Source organism: Mus pahari, chromosome 2, assembly GCF_900095145.1.
Source record: "Mus pahari chromosome 2, PAHARI_EIJ_v1.1, whole genome shotgun sequence".
In the NCBI taxonomy this organism is placed as follows: Eukaryota; Metazoa; Chordata; class Mammalia; order Rodentia; family Muridae; genus Mus; species Mus pahari.
The window spans coordinates 115,989,538-116,008,403 of record NC_034591.1 but is presented as its reverse complement, the minus strand read 5'-3'; the positions used below and the strand labels follow the sequence as shown (position 1 = coordinate 116,008,403).

General features: G+C 44.1%; 1 protein-coding gene across 10 annotated transcripts in view; it reads left to right on the top strand.

Moving 5' to 3' along the window:
• Foxp1 (forkhead box P1) overlaps nucleotides 1–18,866 on the top strand; it is a 591,308-nt gene that overhangs the window by 271,820 nt on the left and 300,622 nt on the right. The window contains exon 5 of one of the 10 annotated variants that reach the window (XM_029535512.1): nucleotides 11,030–11,130. The exons of the other annotated variants lie outside the window; for them this stretch is intronic. The gene's annotated coding sequence lies outside the window, so the exon portion shown is untranslated. The remainder of the gene's footprint in view (nucleotides 1–11,029; nucleotides 11,131–18,866) is intronic. 10 annotated transcript variants of the gene reach the window in all.

Genomic DNA, 18,866 nt, shown 5'->3' with positions numbered 1-18,866 from the left:
TCTCTCTCTCTCTCTCTCTCTCTCTCTCTCTCTCTCTCTCTCAGGATCCTCATGAGCCTTTGGATATGTGGTTCCAAAAATATTCTAGCTAGGGGCTATCAGTGTAGGATTTACAAGCATATAAGAGCTGTGTAAGACGCGAAGCTTCACACGCTCACTAAGAGCATGCTACTGAGACACAGACAAGAAAGGCGCTGAGCTTGTGTTTAAAAGCTGCCCTTGTTGAAAAGTTGATCAAGGACACTGAGGAATTGGGGTCAAACGAGGCAGGAAGGGCTCGTAGAACTGCTCATTCAGTAAAGTAATTATCACATGAGCCTGAGCTCCTGAGGTTGATCCCCAGACCCATGAGAAAGCCAGGCACAATGCCATGTGTTTGTAATTCCAGCTCTGGGGACAGGGGTCACATAGACATTTGGATCTCTGGGGTTGGCTAGCCAGCCACCCTGACCATTCAGGCTGTTCCAAGCCAATAAGAGACCCTGTCTTAGAAAACATGGTGGGTAGTACTCTAGGAAGAACCGCTGACCTTGCCCTCTGGTCTCCATAGATATGCACACACACATATAAATACACACATGAATACACACACATACACACCCTCATACAGGAGGAAATACTGAGATTGTAGTGAATGAGAAATCATTGTGGTGTTTTGAAGATTGTCAGCCATATCACAGCATAGAGAGGTCAAAGAGATGGTAACAAAGACCTGGCCAGTTATCTACATGGAGCTATTTCCTTAGTGAGAGTAAAACATATTTGAGTTTTAATTCTATATTTGTTCCGACTTCATCTAAGTACTCGTGGGATGGGCTTATGGTTTAGGTGTAAAATGTCCTCAAGGCCTTGTATGTTTTGATTTTGTTTAGGTAAGAAATGCTTGCACCCGATTGGTCTTTTTTGAGGCTGAATGGAGTAAGCAGTGGGGGTGTGCTTCTGGTCTTTTTCACTTTCGGCTTCCTGGTCACTGTCATGTAAAGAACTTCCTCCACTATACACTTCCACTGCCTGATCGGTCTGCCTTGTATCAGGCCAGAAGCAACGTAGCCAGCTGACCGTGGCTGACTCTGTCTGAGACAGTGAGCTCAGCCACCTTTTCTTACTTTCAACTCTTTCCTCTAGACATAGACTGGGGACAAATGTGTGACTCTAGCAACGGGAAGCCTGAAAAGATACTGAGGGAAAAATTATGAAAGTCGGGGTTTATTTGTTTGTTTTTTTGTTTTTGTTTGTTTGTTTGGTTTTGTTTTGCTTTGCTTTGTTTCTGTGATGTCCGTGTCATAGTTCAGCCAGTGGCCAAAGAAGAACAGAATCCTGTTCTTTTGCCCTTTTCCAAACACCCTTTAATCCAAAGGCATGGAGATCCAGGCTGCACTTGTGTCTCTATTTAGAATGAACTGTTTTAATAGTCTAAGCTGCTCTGTAGCTTCATGTGGTTAACAGACTCTCTAGATTAGTAAGGAACTAGTTTGAACCTGAACCACACATCAGCCGATGTCACCCTTACCTTCTACTAATATGGGTTGTCTTTGATGGGTGCTTCTGCCTTTCAAGTTAACTCTGAATGCCCTAGGTCTGTCTTACTCAAAAACCATGAATCACAGTTGGCTGTGCTCCTGATTCCTGACTCAGCATCTCATCCTCCAGCATGGGGGGATGGAAAGCAAATAAGAAAAATGATGTGTGTGAGTGTGCTGGAGGGCTGGGTGCTATGAAAGGTGCATTGGGTGAAGGAGGAATAGTCCACCTTTGTGGGTGATTCTGAATACTTATTTTTGATGATGTTATAACGTTGATAAGATAACTATAAAAGCAAAAAAAAAAAAAAAAAAAAAAAAAAAAAAAAAAAAAAAATGTGAAAAAAAAAAAAAGGCTTTAATAAACATCCCTGGCATCTTTCTCTAAATAGTTTGCCACTTATCTGTCTCAGCATGGGAATCTGTCCATGTGCACTGTGCTCTGTACTGTTTTCCAGCCCTCATTGCTAACCTGCCAGGAGCTCCCCTCTAACCTCCCTGTACCTACCTATAATGGAACTTTCAGGTCGTCATGGTGAGTGTCACTGCTAAGTCCTCTCCTCCTGCTATCCTGGGCATTTAGTTGCATCCCTGGCAGTCCCTTGTGAATGTGGGTGTCTCTATGAAGAGCATCATGAGAGGATACAGTTAGTTTTAGAAGGTCATGGAAGGCCCACTGATGTGGCTCAGTGAGTAGTGATGCTTCCCGCCAAGCTTGAGGTCCTGGGTTCGATCCCTGGGAACTATGTAGTGGAAGGAGAGAGCTGACTGCTGTAAGCTGTCCTCAGATCTCTACACTCGTGCTGTGGTGTGCACTCTCCTCATCCCCCGACAAACAAATGTAAAAGGAAAAAAAAAATGAATGCTGTTGACATGTTATATTTCCTATGTGTCCCTCTTCTCTGAAGAGAAATTAATTTGACGCACATCACACCATTCCATGGAACCAGGAGCGTGTGTTTTGCGTATAGTGTAGTTGGCATGAATTTGGGGCAGGAAGTTTCTAAACATTAGCTTCTCAGGTTACCCTTCAGACTTGATTTGTAGCTCACAGAGCGGGAACCGTGGGTCTTTTCTTAGGCCAGCCATTCAACCTCACTTCTTTTCATGATCCTAAATGTCATTCACCACCACCCTACCACCCGGTCCCACCTCTACCACCCCTGCAAGTCATTGGTTTAATTTGTTTATGGTCACACCTCCACATGTCTCTGTGGTTGAGTTTCATTGAGGCTACTCTGGAAAATTCAAAATTACTTAGAGCTCCCAGACACTGAACTTTTCTCTCGTCCTGCTCCTAAGAGGAACTGGGTAGGGGACACTCAGTGAGTGCCTGTGAGGCTCACTGTATCTGAAGCTGGGGCATATCCTAAAAGAAAACACCTTTTTCTCAGTGTCAGTCGCATCACCCCTTCAGGTGACCCCCTAAGGGGAAGGGTGGTAGATCTGCAGACTCAGAGAGGACCAAGGGACATCTCACTTCCACAGTCTGCTGCTTGGCATTTAATGGTTGCTAACGATGAGACATGGAGAGGAAATGACACACCCAGTACATACCCAATATTGGCAGCCATCCTGCTAGGAATGCCCCTGTACTGGCAGCCATTCTACTGGGGGTGCCAGAATAAATAGAAATATTAAAATTTTTTGATTTAAATAATTAATTGAAAACCTAAGCATCTTTTCTAAGTAGTTATATCCTTTTCTTGGGTTAATTCCCTCTGTTCTTTTTCGCTTCAGGGTATGTCAAGGGATTTTACAAGCAGTTTAAAAACACTAAATATGCAAAAACAGCTGAAAATGTTTATTTCACAAAATGTCCATTTTTTTAATCTCCCTCCTCTTTGACACCAGCATCTCCTGCCTCTCCTTCTTCCACATCTCTGTTCCTCTCATTCCTCTAGAGCCTGGCTTGTGTAAGGCACAACAGACTGGATGGAGGTGTGAATGAAGTTAAGAATCTTGCTTCACATATGCGTGTCACCTGACTTGTGTTCTTGGAGCCATGAAAGCACACATTTAAAGGCTTATCTCATTTTTAACTGTATGTGTCTTTAAGAACACACACACATGTGGGTATAGGTGCCCAAGTGTGTCTGAAAAGATCAGGGAAGTCCCTGAAGCTGTCCAGGCCAGTGCAGCCATCTGAGATGGTGCTAGGCACAGAATGCAGGTCCTCTGGAAGAGCTGAGCCACCTCTAAGAATATTTATTTTTAATTTTTTTCATTTGTGTGTGTGCATACACTCACACAAACTCTTGAGAACCAAACTCTGGTCCACAGCAAGAGCAGCAAGTGTTATTATTATTTTTTTTAAAGATTTATTTTATTTATATGAATACACTGTAGCTGTCTTCAGACACACTAGAAGGTGGCATCGGATCCCATTACAGATGGTTGTGAGCCACCATGTAGTTGCTGGGAATTGAACTCAGGACCTCGGGAAGAGCAGTCTTCACTGCTGAGCCATCTCTCCAGCCCACAAGCATTATTTTTAACTGTTGAGCCTCCATGGTAGGAATTTTAAATGGTAGGTAAACAGACCATATAAAATATAAAAATAACCTAGAATCTTAACACTGAGAACAACACGCGTGCACACACACACACACACACACACACACACACATATATACACGTGTACGTGCACAGAGAGAGACAGACATTTCTTTCCATGGTGTACCTGAACACACGTGTTTAACAAAAGTAGAGCATAAAGACTTTTATATGCACTTTTAAAAAAAGTGTTATCTCATAGGTAACACTTTCCTTTATCATATAGTTTGATGACATTTTGTTTGTGTGTTTATTTGTTAGTCTAAGAATCCAACTGAGGGACTCACATGCTAGACAAGAGCTTTGCCTCTGAGCTACACTCCCATCCTGAAGTATTCCTTAAGGCCTTTGGCTTGCATAGTATGGCGCTAACTCTGTAATTCTTTCTCCTCGAGACTATGCCTTGGCTTGGTACCATTGGTCATAGCTCCATCAAACACAGATGCTTCTCAGGTTCGTTTCTTTGGTGGAGATCACTGCAAGAAAGGTTACAGGATTTCTGGTCTCTCCTATCCTACCATCTTGCCTTTCAGAACCGACTGGTTTGCATCGTTGCCAGCCCGGCTTCCAGGGGTTACATCGCTGCACCTTTGCCAGTGTATTTTGTTGTTGTTTACATGTTGGAAGTCAACATTGACAAGTGAAATCTGGACATTTTACTTGTTTTTTTTTTTTTCCTTAAGGTAGGGGTGTGTGTGTGTGTGTGTGTGTGTGTTTAATTGTCTACAGTGTTGGGGACAGCCAGGTTAAAAGGGGTAGACAGGTAGAGGAGGTCAGGGTGCTGAAGTGAGGAAGGAATATCACAGTGGGTGGTTACTGCAGCAGCCTCCTGTCTCGGAAAACTTTAAATTCCTTTTGTGTACCCAATTGTCATTGAGTATCTGCTTGTTCTGCACTGCATTTTAAACACCAGCGGTATGTCAGTGAACCAAATAAATACATTAAAAAAAAAAAAATGAGGCAAACCAGGACTCTCGGGAAGATGGTGCTTTGGCCTCATTGTTTAGTAGAGAACCAGGTGACCAGTCTCCAGGAAGTTCCTAGAAATGACAGCAAAGGTCACTAATTCTGCTATTGCTGGCTTATCCACAGTAGCTGATATAAAGGTGTTGTTCTTCTTGACCCCTTTAATAGCATCCTTATCATCCTTATAACGACTTCCCTTGGCTCTGTTTCCCCAGTGGAGACTCTTCTACAAGTTTCTCCTTCAGTCCTTTCCCTGCTGGGCTAGCTTCCATCCTCTCCGTGGCCCCAGAGGCCTGAATGACGCGTGGCCAGGTACAGTAAAGCCATCACAGCCTCAGGACGGACCTGGATGCTTCGGGGAGCATCTTCAACCACCAGCATTAAGTAGGGTGTTGTTCAGGGTGGAGCTACAAAGAAGTATAGTGGGCTCTGCCTTTTTTCTGATATTTATAGTGTTTCTGAGTGGATTCTATCAGCTGCCTCCCATCTCATCTGGATGGCAGAATTTCAGAGGAAGGTAAATGAAAAACCCAAGTGTATTTCTTAGCCCTGTTTAGCTTCCTGTGAGCTGAGTGCTTTTGGCTGCAAGGCTAAGGCTAGGATCCAGTGTTAGGATCACAGGCCCAGTGGCGAGGGTTACACTCTGTTTTCTTTCTGTTTCTACATCCCCAGAAATCTACCTGAAAGTCATATATTTGTTTGTTTGTTTGTTTTTTTAATCTGTGAGTTTCTCTGGTTACTTCACACATGCTTCAAAATAGGACCTCTTTTTAATGGAAATTTAAATATTTTTAGGTACCAGCATGGTGGCTATGGAGCATGTCCTGTCTAGTCTGTGATATAAACCCCAGCTGGCTTGGGAAATAAGCCCTTACAGACCAGCTTTTAGGCTTTTAGCACATTCAGTTGGTAGTCTCCAATCATGAAATGAGAGATACACTTTATATGGACAAGTATAGATTCCACAAAGAATTTATCTTGTTGCTTAAGTGTGTATGGTGCAGAGTCTTGGGGACTCAGCCCTACTCTTTAGCCTTGTGGCCTTTTGAATTAAAACAGTTGGGTCTAACAGAGAGGTGGGTGCATGCGTGCGTGTGCGTGTGCACATGCTTGAGTACACACCTGCACACCAGCCAAAGCTTATTATAGAAAGACTGATAGAAACAGAAAGGAGACACATCCAGACCTTCTGCTCCCTGCCCCATATTTGGGGGGAAAGGTAAAGCCTTAATCATAAATGGAGTCTGCTATCTAAAGACTATTATTAAAATTTGAAATCATCTTGTTCTCCTGTCCTTAGCTCTTTCAATGAGGGGGATGATGTGGAGCCTCCCTGAAGGACCCAGCTGTCCTGTCTTTATAAATTTAAATCAGGTTTTAGGTGTATTACAGTCTTATTTTGAGGATGGAGATCATACAGGGCCTTGCTACTGGCATCCTGAGATTCCCAAATTGAGATAGAAAGAGCTGATCTTGTAAATTTTCTAAATTCTCAACCTTTGTTTGCAAAAAGGCTTTCTAGAACTGTTCATGAGAGTCGTTGGCTCCAAGCTTATTATGGAGGGGCACATACTGACTACATATAAAGGGTATCTGGGCAGAGCATCATGGTACAGAACATTAATCCTGCTTCTAAGAAGACCGAGGCAGGAGGATCAGGAGGTTGAATCCAGTTCCTCTCTACAGTGAGTAAGTGAATGAATGAATGAAACAAAAACTGAGCAATAAGCTGGTGCCCAGAGTAACTTGGGTAGAAATATTTTCATCAGTTATTCGTTCTGTCCAGATGCAGGCACTAATGTAAGCACGTGTGCAAGAACAACACCTATTTGTGAGACCAGAAGAAAGGCTCTTTGTCAGTACTTAGATGTGTTTTGGGGTAGTATGGGATTGGCACTCTGGACCCACTTGGCAAGAATTGCCTTGACCTTGCCATCAAACAAAGAACTATGTGGTGGCAACCCTTTCTCCGAAATCCCCACAATCCATCATTTTCAACGAGTGGGCCGGATGCATTCATGAAGCCTCCCAGGGCATCTCTGCCTTTTGTCCGTTCAAAGTACGTACAGTCTGATCCGTCTTTACTTACTTATGATAATTCAAATCATGAACGCAAAAGTGAGAAGAACATGTGTAAGAAAGCAAACAGCTTTAAAGTCATCCCCAGGGTCCTGTCAACGATCCTTCCAGGATTCTCTTTCTCTTCCTATTTGTCACAGAGGAAGCTCGGGTGAGGGTGCCTCCTGAACAGTTGAAATGTGCTCAGGCAAAAGTAGCAGGTGCCAAATGTAACTTCCATAAGGAATTTTTTAAAAGATGAAGAGTAAAATATCTGAAAATTTTATATTATTAATATATGATTAGTAATATGTAGAGGTGATGTTTTAGAGTCATTGTATTTAAGAAAATACACCACTAAAATTGATTTCATGTTTCTTTTTATGTATTAAATGTATCTTCTGGAACACCTAAAATTATATTTCTGGTTCACGTTATAGTCACTTAGAAACCCATCCAGAGTAGAACTCCCAGTCTAATTCTGCTTTGTTTCCACCAGTGCCTCCCAATAGCGTTGGCCAAACAGCAACGTTACTGTTACTGTATTGTGCTGCCCAGATCTGTGGGTTTTTAGCCAATCCCACTCTGTTGAATGTTCTTGGTTGGAGAGGATGGAGTTGGTGCAGTTGCTTTGCAAACCTGCCTGTTTTCTCCCCAAGGAGATTGTTCAGACCTCACAGAAGTCGGATTGACACTCTCACCTGTGGAACTCCTTAAGGGATTTTGCTGTGTTTTGTTTACACAGTAGGATGTGTGGCATATTCCACGTCTTCTGCTCACTCCCTACCAGAGAACATCCCTCCCCTTTACTCATCAGACACCGCCGGGTGTCTGCTGAAGGACAAGTTCACCCAGTTGAAGAAGATTGACGAAGGGTGATTTACCAGAATGGGGAAACACTGACTACAAAATTGTGTATATTTGAGCCTGATAAATGTACACTGATTGATGGTGCAATTTTGTATATATTATTGAAGTATCTTGACAATAATATTCCACCACTCAGGAGACTGAAGCAAACAGATCTCTACAAATTGGAGGGCAGTTTGGAGCGCATAGTCTTTCTGGATAGCCAGAGCTACATAGTGAGTCTCTGTCACTAAGTAAATAAATAGATATTAAAAGTTAAAAATAAAAATGTATATTAGTGAGGTATTTTCTGTGAGAATAGAAACAGTTCCTATTTCTATCTAGAGAGCCAGCGACTCTCCTTCAGTGCTACAAGGAGCTCTGAGAAGGGCCAGGATGGGTACTTGCTTGTTGAATTGTTAGATAGGGACATATCTGCTCAGAGCCCTTTGATGGATACCTTCCTGAGCTCATAGGCACAGCTGGGCTTTTGTCTGGGTACCTGGCATCCCAGGGAAGTGTTCCAGAGTGAGAATGCTTTTGTGCTACATAGGGTCCCTGGAATTCTGTGCTTATGATAGAGGAGGGAGATAGAAGACCCTGGAAAGAAACCTTTCATTACTTTGCTTGTATTTTATTACTAACACTCGTCTCAAAGCAAGGAGCAGGGGTAGCACTCCATGGTCCCCAGCCTGGCTCAGCTGGGATGTATTGTGAGTCACAGCCAGCTTGGCCAATTTAGGGAGACTATCTTTAAAAGTGGGTTTGTTGGGGGGGGGTGTGTGGGGTTGTTGTTAAGCTCAGCATCAGAGCACTTACTTAGCATCATCTTTCATGTGATAATTTCCAAGTTCTCTGTACCGAGCCAAAGAAGACATTTTGGGGCCTTGTGTTGCTGGTGACTGATGAGCATTAACTTTGGCTCCTTTGATGGCTTTGTGGAATGATGTCTGCTGTTTCCAGAACCTATAGCTGAGGGTTGGTGAGTCTGAGAATGTTCCATAGGGAAGTAATCTGGAGAAAAGAAGCAGTGTGGAGGAGTGAGTGACAGGGGATGGACATGTTTTGTGTTGGTACAGGCAGTGTCATGTTGAATTAAGCACAGGGAGTATAGAGGGTATGGTGGCCAGGTGTGTGTGTGTGTGTGTGTGTGACGGTGACAGTGTCACAGGCTGAGCTTGTGTGCATGTGATAGAAAGTATGATTGTCATATTTGTATCTTGGGAAGATCACACTGAAATATTAAATATGCATGGATGGGAAGAGGTTGGGGACCAGCTATCAGATAATTAGTAGACAGGCTGGGCGTCCATTCTGACTGTGCAGGTGAGCTTCTTTGCTTCTCTTAGCTGCTGCTTTCCAATCTGCCCTGACACCAGTCCGCTGGCTGGAAGCAGCAAGAGCTGCTCAGGGCCTTCCCTTTGGAGGCCGCAGCAAAGATGATTCCTTCTCCATGTGAACTCAACTCCACATGGTGCTGACTCGGGGCACTCACATGGCTGCATTGTACTGACAAGGTAGTTCTTGGGGGGAACAATCAGGAAGGTGCATCTGCATGCCTAGCACTTGGGGTTCTCCAGGGTGGTGAACTTTGGGTGAAAGAGGAAGTGGCTAGGCTTCTTCAGGCTAAGTTGAGGCCTGGCAGTGAGCCGCTTTATACTGCCTCACATTTGTCAAAGCTCATCACGTGGCCAGCCTATGCTCAAGGGCAATAAGAAGCAATATAAGAGGTTGGAGAGAGTCCTTTCTTAGGTGCTTCAGGTCTGAACCTCTTCCCAGCAGTGAGGCTAGTTTCTGCATCTTCGGGCAGCTAGTCTAGACTTAGTCTTTTTGCAGCTCAGTTTCTCTGAGGGTCTTCTGAGAAACTCAGGTTCCTCTCTCTCAAAGGGACTCTTAGTTATTATTGCTTACTCTGGTAGGGAGAGTAAATCTGGTCAGTTTCAGGGACTTCCTGAAGTGCTATCTTTCTTGCTAAGAAAGTGGTTTACCGTTGAATTACATCCTAGGACCTAATAAAAAAAAGGAGAAGAAAAATATTTTTTTGAGATATGTCTTCTCATAAGTTCCTCATGTTGGCTTTAAACATACTATGTATGTAGCTCAAGAAATCCTCAGAATTATAGAATAGATGAGATTGTAGAGCTGCCCTGCCAGGCGGAGCTGAGACTACCTACCACCTGATAGATTTGGCTGTGGAAGAATAGGAAGGTTTACTAAGCAGCCCAATGCTGAAGGCAACATGTTTCCACTGCTGTGGGCTGGCCAAGTTCAAGTACTTTAGGAGGCTGGGTGAGCTCTCTCTGAGAGCTTTACAGAGTCAATAAGCAGGAACTTGGGGCTGTATTGGATCTCATTTGCTACACAATAAGAACTTAGTGCATTGACTGAATGGCTGACAAAAGAAGAGGTCATGACAGGTCAAAAGACAGAGCCAGGCTTATGAGGGTTCAAGACAGGGCCTAGTCCACAGCAGCACCCGCAAGTAGGAATACAAGACACATACTTGCATGAGGAACAAAATATGGCCACAGCCTAGTGCCTGAGGAAGAGATGGAAGGGGCTGGAGCGGTATGTTACTAGAGCAGTAGATGACATGATATGGACCATAGTGTTGCTTATGGGTAGACAAGGAAGGGAAACCTTTAAGAGATATTTAGAAGTTAATATTAGACATCAGCTTTAATTGGTAGAGTGGGATTTTTGAAGGCGAGGGAGCTGTGGAGAATGACACCTAGATTTTGTGGTTTATTGCGATGTTGGAGAAACCTAGAACCTCATCCATGCTTGCAGATGCTCTATCACTGACCCGTGTCATAACACCTAGACTGTCTGCCTCTCTAGATGGTGACATCTTTGCTGAGTTACTTAGGAAAGTCACACTGTGGAATAAGAAGATAATGAGATGGCTTGGGTAAATCTCAGGTTTTCCAGTATAGAATGCCATATATGTATATATTTTTATGACTAGAAAGTCCAGAGTATCTATATTTTTACAGTAAAAGTGAGTTTGTAGATGACCCAGTGAACTTCATACATACTCAGGAAGATTTGTTGCTACTGTCTGTTCTATTATTTTTTAGAAAACCCCTTCGCTGGAGTGCACGGAAAGAACGTAGCTTAGAGGAGGGAATCTGTGAGGCAAGCAACAAGGCCACTGTTCTCTGGCCTCCAGAAACAGCCTGTGAGTAAATGTACACCCAGTCGTACACTGCTCAGCTCTCCCATTTCATCAGTGGCTGTTTTGGTGTTAGCCTGCACATATCCCCCAATCCTTGACTGGTTCATTGACACTGTGTCTAACCATCCACTGCAAATCAGTTTGGTTAAAGGACAAATTAAAACACCAGAGTTACTATATTGTTTAAAATTAAAGAATAATTGGACTGAGCAAAAACTGCCTTAAAGCATGCCCCCAGGGTATGTTGAAAGTGGGAAGGGACAAAGAGAAAATGAAGAAGGAATAACAAGGGAACATGGTGAGAACATGGGGGACCAGCCTCCCGAGCTAAGATTGCTACCCTGTGTGTCACTGTGGTAACTGGCACACACACAGAAGCCTAGCCTGTACCTTTAGATATAGGTTTCTGCAGTTTTTTTCCTGAGCCTGTAAGATGTATTATGGCACCAAGCAAGTCAAGGGAAGTCTTTTAGAGATGCTTAGGAGTGTGCCAGAGAGATGGCCCAGCCTTTAAAAGCCCTTTCATGAAATCCTGGTCAACCAAGTTTGATCCCCACAATCCTGGGGAGAGAATTCACTCCCTTCCACATGTGCATCCTACCCCTCCTCTATACACACAGATAATAAGTAATAAAAAAAAAAATAATAATTTTAAGAGAAAGCTGGGTTTGGTGATACATGCCATTATTCCCAGCATTTCAGAGGCAGATACAGGCAAATCTCTGTGACTTTGAGGCCAGTCTAAATCTACAGAGTAAGTACCAGGATGACCAGGTCCACATAGAGAAAGTCTGTCTTAAAAACAAAACAAAAGAAAACAACGACAGCAACAAAAACCAGAGTCTGGGGAGTTAAAGGGAGCCATTTCACCTGGGTGTTTGCGTTCTCCAACACTTGACAAAGAGCTGATTTTCCAGAGTTGTGCCTTCCTGGGACTTGGTTTTGGTGTTCGTCCGAGATAACTAACTACCTGTTCACTCACCACTACCAGGTAAATGGGAGTAGGGTGGAGTCTAAGCGTCGTGCAGTCCAGGCGGTGAGATGAGATTGGTTTGCAGTGAGCTGTTACTCTGACTGGACTCACAAAGGGGGTGGGAAACAGCAGATGGTTACTGCTAGGATTTATGTCTGCCCTTCTGATAAAAGGCCTGGGGTCAGGAATGTAACTCACAGTGTCGTGGGAGACACAAAGAGGTTCCTCAAGTCTGTTGGTAAATTAAGGTCACTCACATGTTTACAAATCCACACTGTACACACACACACACACACACACACACACACACACACACACACACACACACGAAATTGGGTAACAGTAGTTGTTTGGCCCTGGGAAATTGGTGTCTGTTGGGTTCTTCTTCCTGTTCACCCCTCTGCTATTTTAGCTTGAACACATGCGAGAGGGTAATCCCCTTTAAGAAGCGTTTCAGTGTATCTCAGAGCAAACTGCTAATATCCAAAAGGGCAGCATTCTCTGCTGGAATCGATCAGATGCTGGTTTTGATGATGTCTCTTTTAAATTCTTGCTTTTAGTAAAAGCGAGAATCAGATAAGATAGCTGATTGATTTCGGAACCCACCGATAAGAAACAGCCCATTCAGCGCAGATCTCTTCCTGTGACTCGGGGTCTGAGGCTTCCCTCCTGTAATGCTAATTCCTTTTGTGACCTCCATTGATGTATCATGAAGATTTTATACCTGGATGTCCTATAAGACTCAGCCCATGCTGGCTTCAGCACAAAAGAGATTCTCTGAGGATCTAACAGTCCAGTGTCTGTCTGGCTCCACTTAGCCTAAGTGCTATTGTTCTCTTCTGTCTCTGAGGCAACCCACTTTTGACAAGACTCCCCTCCATGCTGGAGAGGTACTCTGAGGGTGGAGGTATAGGTTACACACAGCCCCTTGTTCTAGCTCTTGTACCTGCAAAGGCCCATCAGTATGAGTTTTGATGGGTGGTGTGCCCAAAGTGTTGATTCTCCCCTTCCTCTCTTCTGTTTCCTGTCTGCAGTGGCATGGACATCTGGAAACCCAGAACATCTGTTATTCTTGTGTTCTGTAGATCTCAGGCACCAGGGTGCATATCCTTCGGAGCTCTAGGCTAGTGGAGAAGGCAGAGGTGCCAGCAAGGAAGTACTTTGTCCTGTGCAGCATTAAACCTAACAGTAAAGGGTCAGCTCTACCTGGGAAGATGAGCAAGAGACTCTCATAGAAAGTGCCACAGAGTTGAGACTTCTCGATAAGGAGTTTCAATTCTACAGCACATGCCTTAGGAGCTGAGTAAAGCTTTTATAGGAAGAAATGTACACCCACAGGCACTTGAATCCTTTTTTCTCATCTTCAAATGACTTTTTCCTCTATCATCTTCCCTTCCTGTTTGGTAGCCACCACCAAAACTAGACCTTTCAAAGTGTTCACTGACTTTTGCACAGCAAATGAGCGCAATCTTTCGCCCCTCGCTTGGCACTTATTCATGTCTCAAGTCTCTCTTGCCCAGTTCTTGTTGGGATTACTGTGTGCCCTTCACAGTCCAGGCCCCTTTACATAGCATCAGGAGCTGTCTCCCTGGACAGACAGTGTCATCCGAAATTTTGTTCCCAGGAAATAATAGAGGCTGTGTATAAGGAGGGCTGGGCAGGGTGGGTCAGAGGGGGAATATCAGTCCACTCACTGCCCTGCTAGAAGACAGCAATCCCAGACTCTTGAACTTGACAGGGGTGCCAGGGCTAGGAGAGGGAAGGAAGCAGCTTGATTTATGGCTGAGGTAGGCATGAGGCACAGTGAGTGCCTGGGTTGGTATTATAGGTTGGTATTACTTTGTCCTGTGCAACACTAGACCCAATGGAGTTATAGTAAAGGGTCAGCCTGGGGAAAAAAAATCAAATGTGATTACTGTAGTATTAGGGTCAGATGACACTGTCACACAGGCAGACATGTAGGAGGGAGGACAGGTGCAAGTGGAGAGAAAATGACCATATGATTGCCACTTAGATTTCTCCCTTCCCAGTATCTCATTGCAAATACTTTTTGGAGTCCAAGAAATCATTCCTCATGCAGTGCTGACACTTGAGCTCCTAGGTAGGTCACAGAAACACATGCAATCAGGAATATGTGCAAGCTACCTCTGGGGTCCTAGTGCGGCTAAGCTAACTGAGTGGTAGAGAGGGAGGAGCGTCCATATGTAGGTGTGAAGCCAGTGTCTGTGTCAGTGGGAAGGAAGGAGGCCCCTCTGGGGACAATGTAAGGCAGTGTCCTTTCAACATGTTCTGTGTCTTCCAGCCCAGGAAGACCAGGGCCCCAATGTCCTTGTCTTCAGGTCAGAAATTAAGTTAGACCTGAGCCTTTCTGAAGTGGACTATACCTCCAAAGCAGTGGCTCTCAACCTGAGGTCATGACCCCTTATAGGGTCTTGCATATCAGATGTTTACATTACAGTTTATAGCAGTAGTAAAATTACAATTACGAAGCAGGAGTAAAACTAATTTTCTGGTTGGGGGTCACCATACCATGAGGAACTGTATTAAAGGTTCATAGTATTAGGAAGGTGGAGAGCCACTGATCTAAAGCTGCAGCAGAAACATGGAGAAGAATTGTGTGAAATCCAAGGATTTCTAACTCCAGTCAGAAAAGGGAAGCCAATCAGGTGATCCTTCGGGGAGGACCAGCGCCTTGATCCCAGGCAGTCACCAGAAACGGATAGTGTCAGGGTCTTCTCTTTCTAGCACAACAATTTGCGCTCGGGTCCTGGATAGCAACGTCAGAATGGACTGAGAGAGACATTTCCAGGGAGAGACTTCCAGTGAGAGGAAACGTAGCTGCAGGATGCAGGCGTGGAAGCTTGCAGGTCCCTGCTGTTACAGCTGAGGCTCTTATCTCTTGACTGCGCCCACTCAGTATTCAATGTGGGATTAGTTCTGGCACTCCCCACAACCATACACAAATCTTAAGCATGCTCGAGTGTGGTGTTTGTAACCTACAGCACAATCCTCTTATGCCGTAAGTTGTTCCTAGCCTGCATAGCACATTTTACAGTACAAGGCTGTACAAACACCTGCCCTACTGTATTTTTAGGGGATAAGGATCAGAAAAAAGCACATGTGTGTTCACTACAAATATAGGCTTTTTTTTTTTTTCTCAAATATTTTTGGCTTAAGGACTCTGTGGATAGGGCCCAAAACTATGGTAAGGATTGGACTGGTTTTGCTCACTGTTGCGCTGTAGCTAGCCCTATACAGAACCCTACATGGGCTGTAAAGTTGATCTGCCTTCCTATAGGCACAGAGTGTTGACAAGCGAAAGTCACGTACACGTTTCTGTTTTCATTGTTACATAGGCTTTTTCCAGCAGCCTGTTCATCTATTGCTGTACATTTTGATGGCGTTAGTTATCCTCCTCGTTCATTCTGTATGTGTAGAGCACTGCTTTACCATGGCCTTGTTCACAGGTTTTCTTGTGGGAGCGTGGTTATGCCTCATTTTGAAGTTACCCTAACGTCCCACTGATCGGAGCTGCCCTCTATGAATCTTTTGCGTTCTCGACTTAAGACCGTGGGGATGGGTGCTTTGTGATTGATAACTTCTCCTTGGAGACATAGAAGCTTTTATGAGTGCAAGGATGGTGTGTTACATCTATCCTTCTCTCTTGCCAGCAGCATGCATATAGTAGGTCCCCTCACTTCCTGCAAACATCAGTTGTAACAGTTTAGCCACTCTAGAAGGCACTGCTGCCCTGGCAGTAGGAATGCTTTGGGCCTGAGCCTGTTACAGACACATCCACCTGTGTGCATTTCCTATTAGCTTTTTCTTCTTTGTCGCTCTGTTTTTTCAGTATGTGACTAGGATCTGTTACTCTGTGCGAAGCAGTAAGCATCTTCAGTGGATAGAATGTTGTATCCACATGTGGAGCGTAGCTCAGGAGATAACCACGTGTACCAGTGATGGGTCAGTAGATTCTATTACATGCAGGGTTCTGTGATCAAAGGGATTAAGCTTTCTTGATATGTTCAAAAATAGTGTATTTGGGCCAAACTGTGGGCTGGGTGAAGAGGTGTTTTGATACTGTCTAGGTCGAGAGCTTTGGGTTGTTTCCCCTCCCCCTCCTCTGCTTAGAATACATTTTCTCTTCAGTTCATATTTTCAAGGGGTCACCCAGGATTTGTGAGCAGTATTTTCTTTTTCAAATAGAGTCGCATTCGCTTCCTGAACTCTTTCAGAAGCATGTTCCTCTTCCTGTCCTGTCTCCTACACTCACATTTACCTAGAGAAGATTCCGAGACATGCTTATAATGAAAAGAGGTGTCTAAATCGGTGGGCACAGCAGAATTACTGCTTCAGAGCATACACTTGGGGTAGAACTTGCCTAATGGCATAATAATTGACTTTTTTTTTCCTTTTTTTTTTTTATTTTTTTTTTATCCCCTATCACTTTAGAATACCTTACATACTTCAACAAGAGCCCTAAATGTACACGACAAACTGGGAAAATGTAGCAAGCACCTCTCCAGCGTTCCCACCTCATCTTGGTATTTTCCCAAGTGATCTGCTGGGAGATTATTTCTGCTTTGTGTTAACCAAGAACCTCTGGGTCATCTCACACTGGTCCTGCTCCTCACGGAGGCTATGTCTCCAGATAAAATTCTCTCTTATTTAAGACGGAATTTCTGTGCATTTTAAGCGCAAATCCTTTGAGTGATACTTCTCATGCTTATTTTGTTTTCCTCTTGGGCATAAATCTTTATTTGGTGCCTTCTCTCTTCTGTGGTGGGATTGACTTCTTAGGGCAAATGAGGATTTCAGAGGTAATTAAACCCCATTTTCGATCTGCTTTTACAGTTGCCCAGCCCCAGTGACACAGATTTTTTAAAAAGAAATGTTTTTGGCACCTCGCATGTGGCGCTGTGGTCCGCCTTGTCTTAGAGGCACATCAGTTTTGCGCGTCAATATTAACAATTCAAACACCCTGAAATGCTAATAGCACTAGTAAGCTTTTAATTCCATGGAATTTATTGCTCGCTGTATTTCCATGAATTTATAACGCTTTGATTCTTAAGAGCCCCATTTAATCAGTTTTGCCTGGCACCGCACATAATAAACAACTTGCTGGTGAAAAAAGTGCCACTTGGGGGAGGCTGCTAACAATGAAGTTAAATGCTTCTGCCACTAGCAGTTTCTGTGCCGTATTTTTCATGAGCTGTAATGTACTTTGCTGGCTTCGGAGCGGTGGTTAAACACGGCAACAGAACTGAGCCCACTCCGACAGTCCAAGCTCGGTCTCCAGTAGGTGTTTCTGGAAAAAAGCACAGGAGAAATCTATGCTTTTAGCCCCCTTTTTCCCCTTCTTATTCTCCCTTCTCCTTTAGCTTAATGGCTTCTAATACTTTTTCATTATCTTTACCTTAATCTTTTAGCGTATGATTTATGGACTAGATTGGAGAGTGATATTAGTGGGCAAAAACAGTCATTACAGGCTGTTAAGGAACATTTGTTGTTTATTTGGCGGCCTGTCTATAAAAGTACACATGATGGCCCTAATAGCAAAATATCAAATTATCAAGTGCTTTAAAGCAGAAAATGTCATTTGTTTCTCAAAACTGCACCAACTTTATATAATTGCCCTTTTAATTATCCCTAGTGGCCCATGAAATTTGCAAAATAGAGCATCAAAGGTTTGATTTACTTACATGTTGCACTTTGGCGGGATTCTTAATGAATATTGTTTAGCCCTAATGCTGGGATGAAATTTGTTTATGGTGAGGAATGGACTGCTAGGGGTGGGGGCAGGGAAATAGTCATAAAAACCGCATCAATGGGGTTTCTGAGGATGAAGCAAAATGGCTATATTCTTGGACTTAACATTTTGAAAATTCCTTTTTATGATGGAATTTTATTACTAATTCCGCTCTAAATGAATAGTTGCTAAGTTTGTTGCCCTGCCTCCCTTTCCCCTGCTTAGGTAAGCAGTCTTGTCATCACTGTCCTGGGGACCAAGACTAGTCATTTGTTTGTTTCCTGGCCGTTTCCCATCTGGGTCACCTGGCTCTTCAGAAATGGAGTCTCCAAGCTGACGTTCTAAGCAGGGTCTCTAAAAGCTTTAGGCCTGTCTTTGGGGGATGCTTTCTACCTCTGCAGACTGGTCGGCTGGTGGTTTCAGGCTGGGAGTCTCCTAGCATCCCCCGAGCTGAGCGTGCAGCTTGCATTGGAGGATTCCTGGAATCGTCCCCTGCTGTCTTCCTAGAAGTTTTGTGAGCACTGTTGTCTGTGATGAAGAAGAAGCAAGAGCTCTGAGTCTCTGTGAACCCAGGAGGGGCTTCTGGGAGAGGCAGCTGCGGAATGAGTTTCCATCCTTTGCCTCTGGTTACTGTCCTAGATATTTGTCTTCCTTCCTCGGAGGTGAAATGTGGGGCTACACCTCGGTTGATGAGAGAGGCGGTGATACAGGCTGGTGATAGCGAGCCCCTGGGCTTGATTGTGGGCTGGCTCACCCGGTACAGGAAGCACGCTGCTTCTTGCTGATAGAAATATTCAATAATCCTGGGCTGGAGGTGGTCACTGTGGAACATCACTTGTTCAGCACCTCGGGGTTGACAGGACACCGCTGATAACCACCCGTTGGGTGTGGCATGCCTCCTTGCATTTTCCCAGTCCTGTGATGAGAATGTCAGGAGGGACAGAATCAAGGGACTGACAAAAGTCCTTAAGATTACCTCTCTCATTTCCCTTTATCTACCTGCCCTGTCACTCCATG